A 10,621-nucleotide genomic window follows, 5' to 3' on the forward strand; every position below is an offset into this window, starting at 1 on the left:
TTCGCATCGTTTGTGATTCCACAATATCTTGTTTCGCTACCAAACGACTAAGATTATTGTGAGATGATTGATATTTATAGGATGTTCTTCGGGAATATAAGTCTGGTATATCAATTGGTTCTTTTTCACCTTGGTTTATCAAAAGACGGAACAAAACTCATAGGTATATCTGTGGGAGACAGATTTATCTATTCAATATACTTTTCTGTGTGAGACATATTGGTTTATCAAGTCTTCGACTTTAGGTCGTAGCAACTCTTAGTTGTGGGTGAGATCAACTAAGGGAATCAAGTGCGTAGAGTCCTGCTGGGATTCAGAGACGTAAGGAGCGCAACTGTACCTCGATCATTGTGAGATTGGTTAGGGCTCAACTACATTCCAGTCCGAAGTTAACTTGGAGTAGGATAGTGTCTGTAGCGTCTTAATACAATATGGTGTTCAAATCTGGATTAGGTCCCGGGGTTTTTCTGCATTTGCGGTTTCCTTGCTAACAAAACTTCTGGTGTTTGTGTTATTTCTTTTCCACATGATATTTTTTTATATAATTGAAATATCACAGGTTGTGTGTAAGTTGAATCAATTGTGAATCCAATCTTTGGTTGCTGATTAAATTGAGAAATTGAGATATAACTCTTTGATAAAATTTTCTTAAGATTGAGTCTGGATGTTTAGTTGATTCTCTTGAAAGTATATTGGAGTTAGTCCATACAGATTGGTTTTTGATACCGTCCAAGTTACTTCCTATATTCAATCGGGCTCGCAAATTCTTATTTGTTTGATTGCATATTGAATAGAGAAATTGAGATATAACTCTTTGATAAACTTTTCTTAAGATTGAGTCTGGCTGTCTAGTTGATTCTCTTGAAAGTATATTGGAGTTAGTCCATACAGATTTCTAAGCGAAATATTGGGTATGGTTGTTAGACCCACGCTTTTTCAATTGGTATCAGAGCCGGTAAACACGTTTAAGACCTCATAAGTCTATGTTTGTAGCAATCTGACTCTATGGACAATAATGCTATCTCAATAAACACTCCACTAGATCCAGGGATTTCAGAATTCTCTTCTATGACTGATTTAATTAAATTTGTAGAAGAAAATATATCTAAACCTCTATCAGGTTTAAAATCCCTTGAAGTGTTTTCAGGGCTTGAAAAAGGCTTGAGAGTTTATCCCTTGATGTTGAGTTATATATCTAGAAAGAGCAAGAATCTCTTGATAAGCTATATCAAGTTATGATGAATAATGTTCATGTTGAGGTTGCTATCGATCTTCTTATCGGTAAGGATAATCTTTCTCCTTCCTGTGTCCCAGACAAACTGGATATAATACGAGAAGTATTTGAACCTCATATATCAGTCAGTTTCATCTCTGAATTTGACTCATTTCACCAGTCAAACCTTGATACACCTCCTCAAGATAATGGTATTGACCTCCTTTGTGAGAAAGTCAGGATGTCACTTCATATCAAAAGAGTTTCCTGTGCCATACTGAATATTATCTGCAAAGACTATTTGTTATAAGTTGTAAACGAAAAAATCAGGAACACAAACTGTCTTGTGATATTTTTAAGTTCTTTGAGAAACTTGTAAAAATAGTTATTTTGGTTTCTCTCAATGCTGTAAGATGTAAGAGTTGTTGGAAATGCCCTCCTGTGTATACAGTGAGGGAAGCACGAGAATTGGGGCGCACATGTTGCGTTAGGTACGATGTTGAATCTTTGGTAAGGCTGTAGAATTCAATTGAATTCTTCTAAAAGGTATGTCTATAAACTTGAGAAATATTTGTGTTTTTATTATTTGCTTAGAGTACTTATAATGATCCATGTACCTTGCTTATTGTTCATTTCTACCTAACTTGATTTGTGTTTAAGGTTCTTAAACGTTTAGGTTTGAAAATAGTAGTTCGGGATGTTTGGAATTCATGTTGCACATACTAGTTATGTACACCCTCATTTAAAATCAAAATCCAAGGATTTTAGTTCGCAAACCCGTTTGCATACTGCTCTAGGTCACGAAAATTCGTTTCCAAACCGGTATGCATACTGGCATGTAGACGTCGATATTCGGTAAACTTGTTTTGGCTGTAACTTCTTCGTCCAAATTCGGAATGACCTCATTATTTTTGAATACTATTCCTCTTTGAATTATCTTCAAAATGGAGATGAGAATTCTTGAATTTGGATGAGTTAAGATTGGTCTTTGTCCCGTCTCTTGTTTTTGAGTGTTTTTCTCTGTTTCGTCACACTTGTTCCACTTCTCTTGGACTTGGGCACTTGGATTCTTGGAGCTACTACTCTTATAAGCTCATTTGTAGCTTTTACAAGATTTTTGTTGGTGAATCACAAAGAAGGAATTTCAAGAATGGACAGTAGTATGCATTGCTATGGGATTCTTGAATGTTCACAATCATCTTATGTGAACTATGGTGCATGGTCATTAATAACTTTGTATGTTCCTCTTTGTTAAAAAAATCTTTTTATACGCCTTTGGTAGCTATTCTTGGTGTACATCCGTGCGAAAAATATTGATTATACCCAACAAATCATCTTATATGTGCATTACGAGTTTGTCTTGATGTCTAGGAAACTTCTTATGAGAATTTATTCTTGTGTTTTAAGAAGGATAACTAGGGTTTGGAATAGCAATTATTGTGAGTACACATAGCTATTGCCAAGATTTTCATCTTGCAATGTTTTTAGATTTATTTATTTAAATTCTAAAGTTTATTTGGAAGATGATTTTACAATATTAATCTTTATGGTTTTGTATATTGCAACTTGTTATGATAAATGTGTGTTTGCGCCCGTGAACTGTGATTATCCCATATTTGCTCAAAAGTTAAGTCTATCATATGTCTTTATTGATAAAATATATAATGAACTTTTGACAACAAAAGTTAAGCCTATTATGTCATTATGAAAATATTGATGAAGATATGATGAACTTTTGAAGATTCTGTAGCATTCGTCTTTCCCTGATCCACATCTTTATGTAAATACTGTGCGGCTCCGTAAGTTCTCCTATGTGAGCATTTCCGATTAAACTAATCATGGGTTCTCTTATGGTTAATTTAATTGAGTTTTTTGGATACAAATTCATGTTTCATGTGATTTGTAGGTCGCTCTTGTTGTTCTTTCGGGAATGACATTTTATGGGGACGAGTTCTTAATTGAACTTGTGCTTAATTGCCAAATCTTTGTGGGGAGTGCGGCTGTGGAATATTATAGGAGTTTTCTTGTCTCTCTATTAACTCTTTGATGAATGCGTTTAGTTTCGACTATAATATTGCATCTAAACAAAGTTGATATGTTTTCTTTTAGTCATGAGGAATCTCTATGAGAATTTCATTATGATCCCACTAGTTTTCGTACCTTTGCCAATTTATATTGACAAAAAGGGGGGAGAATTAATGTGTAGTTCACACTACAAATACATATGGTTTACGGATCATTATGTAAGGGGGCGTGGTTTTCATGTGAGATGAAGTATTGACTAAAGCGGGGTGATACATATCACCATAGTATTGTTGTCAAAGTTGTGATACAATTGGACTTTGATGTTGTGTAATAATACTATGACACTGTATAACAATGATTGAGAGCAAATTTTTTCTCATTGTTATAGCTACAGATCTTTAACAACTATGATTCTGAGTTGAACACGTTCAGAATGACCGGAGTACTTGGAAGTGACGAAGATTTCGAGTAATGTTGAAGAACCAAGGAAACCAAGCATTTGGATAAGAAGCTACAAAGTTTATTTATTTTGTAATCCTTATGTATTGATAGTTTTGTCAGTAAAATTGACAAAGGGGGAGATTGTTAGAGCACTGCTTGGTCGAACTCGTAAGCGTCGCTATCTCAAGCTTGTTTGTAAAGTTTAGTTGTCAAAACTATAAGTCTTTATTTCTAGTATACTTATAGCTAAGTCTCGGATTAGGATAGAAAGTGTAGTTGAGCATTAGACTTTACGACGTTCATCGATTGAAGACGAAGAACTACTAAGAGGAGCTTGTGGAACTTCATCAACAAAAGGTATGTAGAGACTTGAACTCATCTATCACTAAAAAGTCTATCTATTCTATCTCCTATTTGAGATAAAAGTCATATATAGCTATATAGACTTCAATTATACACATTTGATATTTCGAGCTGAGTTTAACTCGCTTACATATTCTTGAAATATATGTTGGTAAGCTTTTGCTTTAACCAAGTTCATCTTATATTCTTGACGAAAGTCAAAAGATGATCATGTGAAAATCTCCTTGTATCATCTTACATGATTTGCATGAGATAGTCATTTGATGTAGACTCAGAATGTTTCGTATTGATTATTCGATAACTTGAAAATTGCTTTGAAGCTAATAGTTTGTGTGAGACAGCTATTGTCGTCTTCCAAGAATGTTTCAATAATTGAAAATGGGAGTTTAGAACGATTAACCATGATTGGGTATAAACAAAGTATGCGTACTTGCATATGTGTAGTCCAAGACCGGCAAGTTAGTATGCATACCCATGCGTACTGGTTGGTCAGGTGAAGTTCGGGAGCTATAGTATGCATACCAGTATGCGTACTGGCGAAGTCAGTTGGAGTCCGGGAACTTTAGTATGCGTACCCGTACACGCACTATATTCAACTGAGTTCGGATGTGAACGACAGTATGCGCACCCGTTTGCATACTGGCGAACACCGTCCAAGTCTGGATACTTAGGTATGAGTACCTGTTTGCATACTTGAGTAAGTTATGTTCTAAAGTCAGTTTGTTCATGAACTAATACATCTATATTTTAAGGAATGCAATCTTTTGCAAACTGTGGCTACAATTTTTATGAATTGATTCGAGTGAATTAAAATTGATTTTGCTTCAATTGTGTCTTGTATACTTCTATGAGAATATAAACAATTGAACAAGTCTAGAACTAGTTTCATTTTAGTCATTTGAACTAGTTATGGTTAAGATGAATATGGTTGATATAAAAGTGTTCATATGGCTAACTTCGTTTAACTATTGTTGAGCCAACAAAGATGCACACTTTTAGGTACGGTTACTCATATCTAAATGAATTCGTTTTTCACTTGTGTGTAATAATCTAAGTTAGATCTAACGGTTGAAAGATATTAGCTTGAGTCTAATCCGGTTTTCATCTAACGGTGAATATTGAATGCTTTTTTACCAAGGTAACATTGATTGCAAACCCTGATTTTAAGACTATATAGGGAGAACTCTAGCAACTGGGAAACCTAATCCCCACACCTCTTGTGTGATACTAGTTGCGACTAGAGTCGATTCTCCTTTAACTTTAGGTTTTTTCCAAAATCCTGTAGGTTAACGACTTGAAGACTTCATTGGGATTGTGAAGCCATATCCAACTATTTTCTCTGTAGTTCCGTGTTCTGATATTGCTGTTTTCTATCGTGATTGAGTACCATCTTCTCTAAGATTGGATTGAGATTTAATATCCGATAGGCAAGATAAAAAGTAGTCACAAACATCTTCGTCTCATCGTTTGTGATTCCATAATATCTTGTTTCGCTACCATACGATTAAGATTATTATGAGATGATTGATATTTCTAGGCCATTCTTGGGGAATATAAGTCAGGTATATCAATTGGTTCCTGTTCACCTTGATTTATCAAAACTCGGAACAAAACTCATAGGTATATATGTGGGAGACAGATTTATCTATTCAATAGACTTTTGTGTGTGAGACAAATTGGTTTATCAAGTCTTCGACTTTGGGTCGTAGGAACTCTTAGTTGTGGGTGAGATCAGCTAAGGGAATCAAGTGCATAGAGTCCTGCTGGGATTCAGAGACGTAAGGAGCACAACTGTACCTTGATCAGCGTGAGATTGGTTAGGGTTTAACTATATTCCAGTCTGAAGTTAACTTGTATTAGGCTAGTGTCTGTAGCAGCTTAATACATTGTGGTGTTCAAATCTGGAGTTGGTCCCGGGTTTTTTTTTGCATTTGCGGTTTCCTCGTTAACAAAACTTCTGGTGTCTGTGTTATTTCTTTTTCGCATTATATTTGTTTATATAATTGAAATATCACATGTTGTGCGTAAGTTCAATCAATTGTGAATCCAAACTTTGGTTGTTGATTAAATTGATTTACACTTGGATATTGGTTTTTGATACCGTCTAAGTTATTTCTTATATTCAATCGGGCTCGCAAATTCTTATTTGTTTGATTGCAGATTGAATAGAGAAATTGAGATATAACTCTTTGATATACTTTTTTTAAGATTGAGTCTGACTATATAGTAGATTCTCTTGAAAGTATATTGGAGTTAGTCCATACAGATTGCTAAGCGAAATATTGGGTGTGGTTATTAGACTCCCGCTTTTTCACTAATCATATGAATTGATATGTTAAACTTAAAATTTCTGGCATAAGTTTCAAAGATTTCATGTTCTTGAGAAACATACTTTTCTCAGTCAACATTTATACCTTTCTCACTATTTTTCAAGTAATGATATTGAAAAGACTTGCCCCATGTACAAACTTTAAGGAAGGTTAAAATTGATATTTCACCCTTCTAGTTTGAATACTCTAGATCGTCAATGGAATCCTTACTCCTGAGAATTCTATTGGTTCTGAAACCCCGCGGCTTGTCAGTTTTCCTTTTCTAGTCTTTCACTATTTTTGGAATTCTTCCAAAAACGGATTGCTTGTAAAGTGCTACTTGTGGTCTACTGAACACCAACTTATATTCGTAAGATTTATGGAGAATTCAAGCACCATATCTTCTAGTGTGACCTGTATTCTGTTGGTTTTCATAATATCATAACTAAGGAAGAAGATAAATCCTACCATAAGGAAAAAGATTCGCTCTTTAAAAAAAAAACATGAAGAAGCCTTGGGCAAATTGCTCAAACCAACAAAGTTTTGCAACTATTCTTGAAAAACTTAAGAAGACTAAGATGGAAGCGTAGGGACTTAAAGACATTCTGCAGAAATCTCTCGAGATTCAAGAATCACAAACAACATCCAAATAGGTTTGAAGGAGTTAACACTCTTATTCATAAACCCTATGTTCCGATGCCAGTTGCTGACAACGAGTTCGGGAATAATGAGGATTCTTCAAGGGTATTTCTTTTGTTACTAATTAACTCCTTGTAGGAATTTTCAATTGTATTAAGGAGGAACACTAGCTTTTAAAGTAGTTTTTTGGTGTTATGTTAGCTATTCCAAATACTATCCTCTTGCATGTTTAAAGTTTATTCAACTAAATTTTATTTTAGAAGATGACTCGCAATACCTAATCTCCATGGATTATATATATATATATATATATATATATATATTGCTTATTATGTGAGATTTTCTCTTTGCTTTGTTATTCTAGTAATTAGAATGAATATATCCTCATATGTTCTCATAGTTAAGCTCTTAACTCTTTTTGTTCGTCACTAGCTAAAGAAGAGTAAATTATTTTAAGAATTGTTGATTTTTTTCACGATTACACTTTGTAAATTTACTGCTCAGAACTCTGTAAGATTTTCTCTAGGAATCGGCTTTACTTCTTGAATGCATAACCGTCGTCTGGGAATAAGTTGTGAACATTATCTCTATGTTCGCATATGGCTAAGAAGATGTGTTAGAGCATAGATCGGTTGAATCCACCAAGCATTGGCATGTCAAGTTTGGTTGTTATATTTTAGTGAGCCAAAACTCATTTAAAGAGTTTCTTGATTATTTATTAGAGTCAACTTCGTATATGTTAGCTTGAAAGTATTAGGATATGAGACATTACAAGTATTACGTGAAGACTTGAAGAATGTGAAGAAGTAAGGAGCTACAACAACGACATCATCTTTCCACTTGAGGTTAGTAATATTTGACTTGAACTGTTTCATTCCCTAACGTATCTTTCAAGTCGTGCATATTAAAAACATAACTGCGAAGCTGTGAATGATTATACTCTAGTTAGACATAGTATTAAGGAATACAATACGAAGTATAACGCTTATCTTTTGAACTTCATATATAAGACATCGACATAATCGTATGAATGCTATTGTGATAGTATATGGGTATGGGTGAATATTTCGTCCTAGGAAACAATGTTTTACATTCGTTTAAAGGAAGTACAATTCATAAACTTGTTTTATGAATCGAAAGGGAAATCGCTAGGCTTATTGGTATTGTTATTCATTGCAAATCTTTGGATTACCAATATGTGTGTTTAGTATAACCGCTCATGACTTGCTTATGTTCTTGGTAAAACTATTCACAAGGCCTCACTTATGTATTGGTATGACTTTTATTAGTGAAACCGATCTTAAGTAATCACCTGAGATGGTATGATCGATTTGTTGTAACTGGTATGACCAACTATAGACATTGGGGGACCGATCCTAGTAAGAGGTGCAACCGATCACAAAAGAGGAATCGATCCTTGTAAGAGGTGCAACACGTTTTTAGTTACTGGGAACCGATCCCATGAACATGTGCAACACGTTTTTAGTTATTGGGAACCGATCCTATGAACATGTGCAACAAATACAAGTTGGATACCATATATATGTGGGAACCGATCCTAGTACCTAGTCAACCAAGTTTTAGTCACTAGAGTGACTAATTCTAGTACTCACATGGAGGTAGAACCGAAACTTGTTTTGGTAGAACCGTGAAACCCATATTTGTGATTTGATAGGATAATCAATCACATAGTTCTTGGAAGTCAGATGAACCAATTCTAAACTTGTTTGTAAGTATGACAAATTGATTCCAAGATTGTAAATATGAAAAAAGATTTACAAAGTAAAGATGTCGACATACTTTGAACATGTGCAATAACTCTTATCATTTATTGTTCAAAGATATTCGTTTTTGACCAAAAACTGGGTTTGGTCTAACATTTATCCAGGCTTTGCGTTTGGTCTAAAGACCAACGTTGACCCGTGTTGACTAGGTTACATGGTGACGTATCTAACTATCGACTTGGTTATATTTTTTTGCACCCCTTAAATTATTTTGTATTCACTAGCATGGGCCCCAGAAATCCAATGGCTCGACAACTCTTCTTTAATTATCCTGAGAACATCCAACGGTCATGACATGACTACATACATACCCAAATAACTACAACGTCCATCTCCCATATGTTCGCAGCATCTTCTCTATAACCACCAACCCTGTTGATGTAAACCCATTATCACCGAGACAGCTTCTAGCTCAATCTCTCAATCATCCCCAATGTAGTCAGTATCGGTCGATATATCGGGGATATTTCGGATATCGGCCCATAACGATACGATAAGAAGGATATCGGGGATACGATATTCGCCCGATAATATCGGCCGTTTCGGTTAAATATCGGCCGTATCAGTCGATACGAAATTTTTCTACATTTCCCGATATGAGACGGTATTGGTCGTTTTCTATAAAGTTTAAGGGTAATTTTGACGAAGAAAGTCTTCCAGGTGGTAGTAGAGGTGAATGTAGCTCTCGAAGCAAGTTATTAAAGTTACTCTTTTGTTTTTTTTGATAAAATTGATGTTATCTATTATATCTTATCTGAAAATGTGTGGAGAAAATGTTTAATATAAAATTATAGTCTCTAAATCTAGAACCGATATTATACCGATATTTCAACGATAATATCCCCGATATAAAATCGTACCAGTGTATCGGTCCCGGACGAGATGAACCGATATCCGATATTAACTACATTGATCATCCCTGCCAATATCGGTCATTTTTCTTCTTTGTTCTTCGGACTCGGTCCCTGAATCACCAGCAACTATAATTCATCACTACCATAAAGGCAGCAAAACCAACTCAACTTTCCTTGCTAACTCTGTCCTGCAACTCATATCCATTGACATCATTATAGCTGCAATTTCACCACGACAATAACACAACTACCTTCAACAGTTCCATCGACACAGCCGTCCATTGCATCTGCATCTTTACCAGCACCAATACAACCCACCTTTCCTTTTATCCTGCTGAATTAAACCCTTTTGTAGGATCGTTACCCCATAGTTTTAGAACATCAAACCCATCTCTCAGCACCACTTGTTTCATCTTCTCAGTCCCTCCTAACCCTCCCGAATCAAAGACGAGCACTTATTATCTTCATCTTTAAGTTTCGGCAACAAACCCAGATCAATTCACAGTATCAGTATTTCTTCCCTGCAAATCAAGAACATCACCAATTTTAGTCTCAATATCCAATCCAACAAAAACCCATCTTTGATTTAAAAGAAGAAGCTTGAATTTCTTTTCCTAATCCTTCTTTGAGAATCTCAGAGAAAACCCAAAAGTTGAATCAAACTAGGGTATGAACCCTAATTTCTGATTGATTTGCTTTAAAATATAAAATTAAATAATCTATAACCATCCATACTTCAATGAAGAAACAAACACATCACAAATTTATCAATTTCATATCGATTTCGTATCTAACATTCAACCAACTGAAAACCCTAATTTAACTTACCATTTTTAATTTTATCATGATTTGCAGCAGCAAAAATCTCGTTCTTAATTGATAGAGAATAACTCCAGTTTCATCTACGAGATTCACTAGTTGATTCACTCCAATTAACTCGCAATTTCATCACTCTGAAATCGAACTGGAGAAGAAGAAAGAAGCAGGAAAAGA

General features: G+C 34.9%; 1 long non-coding RNA gene across 1 annotated transcript; it reads right to left on the bottom strand.

Annotated features, from left to right (window-relative positions):
• Positions 1-9,539: 9,539 nt before the first annotated feature.
• Positions 9,540-10,621, bottom strand: LOC113277949. The gene is made up of 2 exons (XR_003325234.1): positions 10,457-10,621; positions 9,540-10,149 (listed from the first exon to the last, which is right to left on the bottom strand). It is a non-coding gene; the product is annotated as an uncharacterized LOC113277949 (long non-coding RNA).

Source organism: Papaver somniferum, chromosome 5 (assembly GCF_003573695.1).
Source record: "Papaver somniferum cultivar HN1 chromosome 5, ASM357369v1, whole genome shotgun sequence".
Classification (NCBI taxonomy): Eukaryota; Viridiplantae; Streptophyta; class Magnoliopsida; order Ranunculales; family Papaveraceae; genus Papaver; species Papaver somniferum.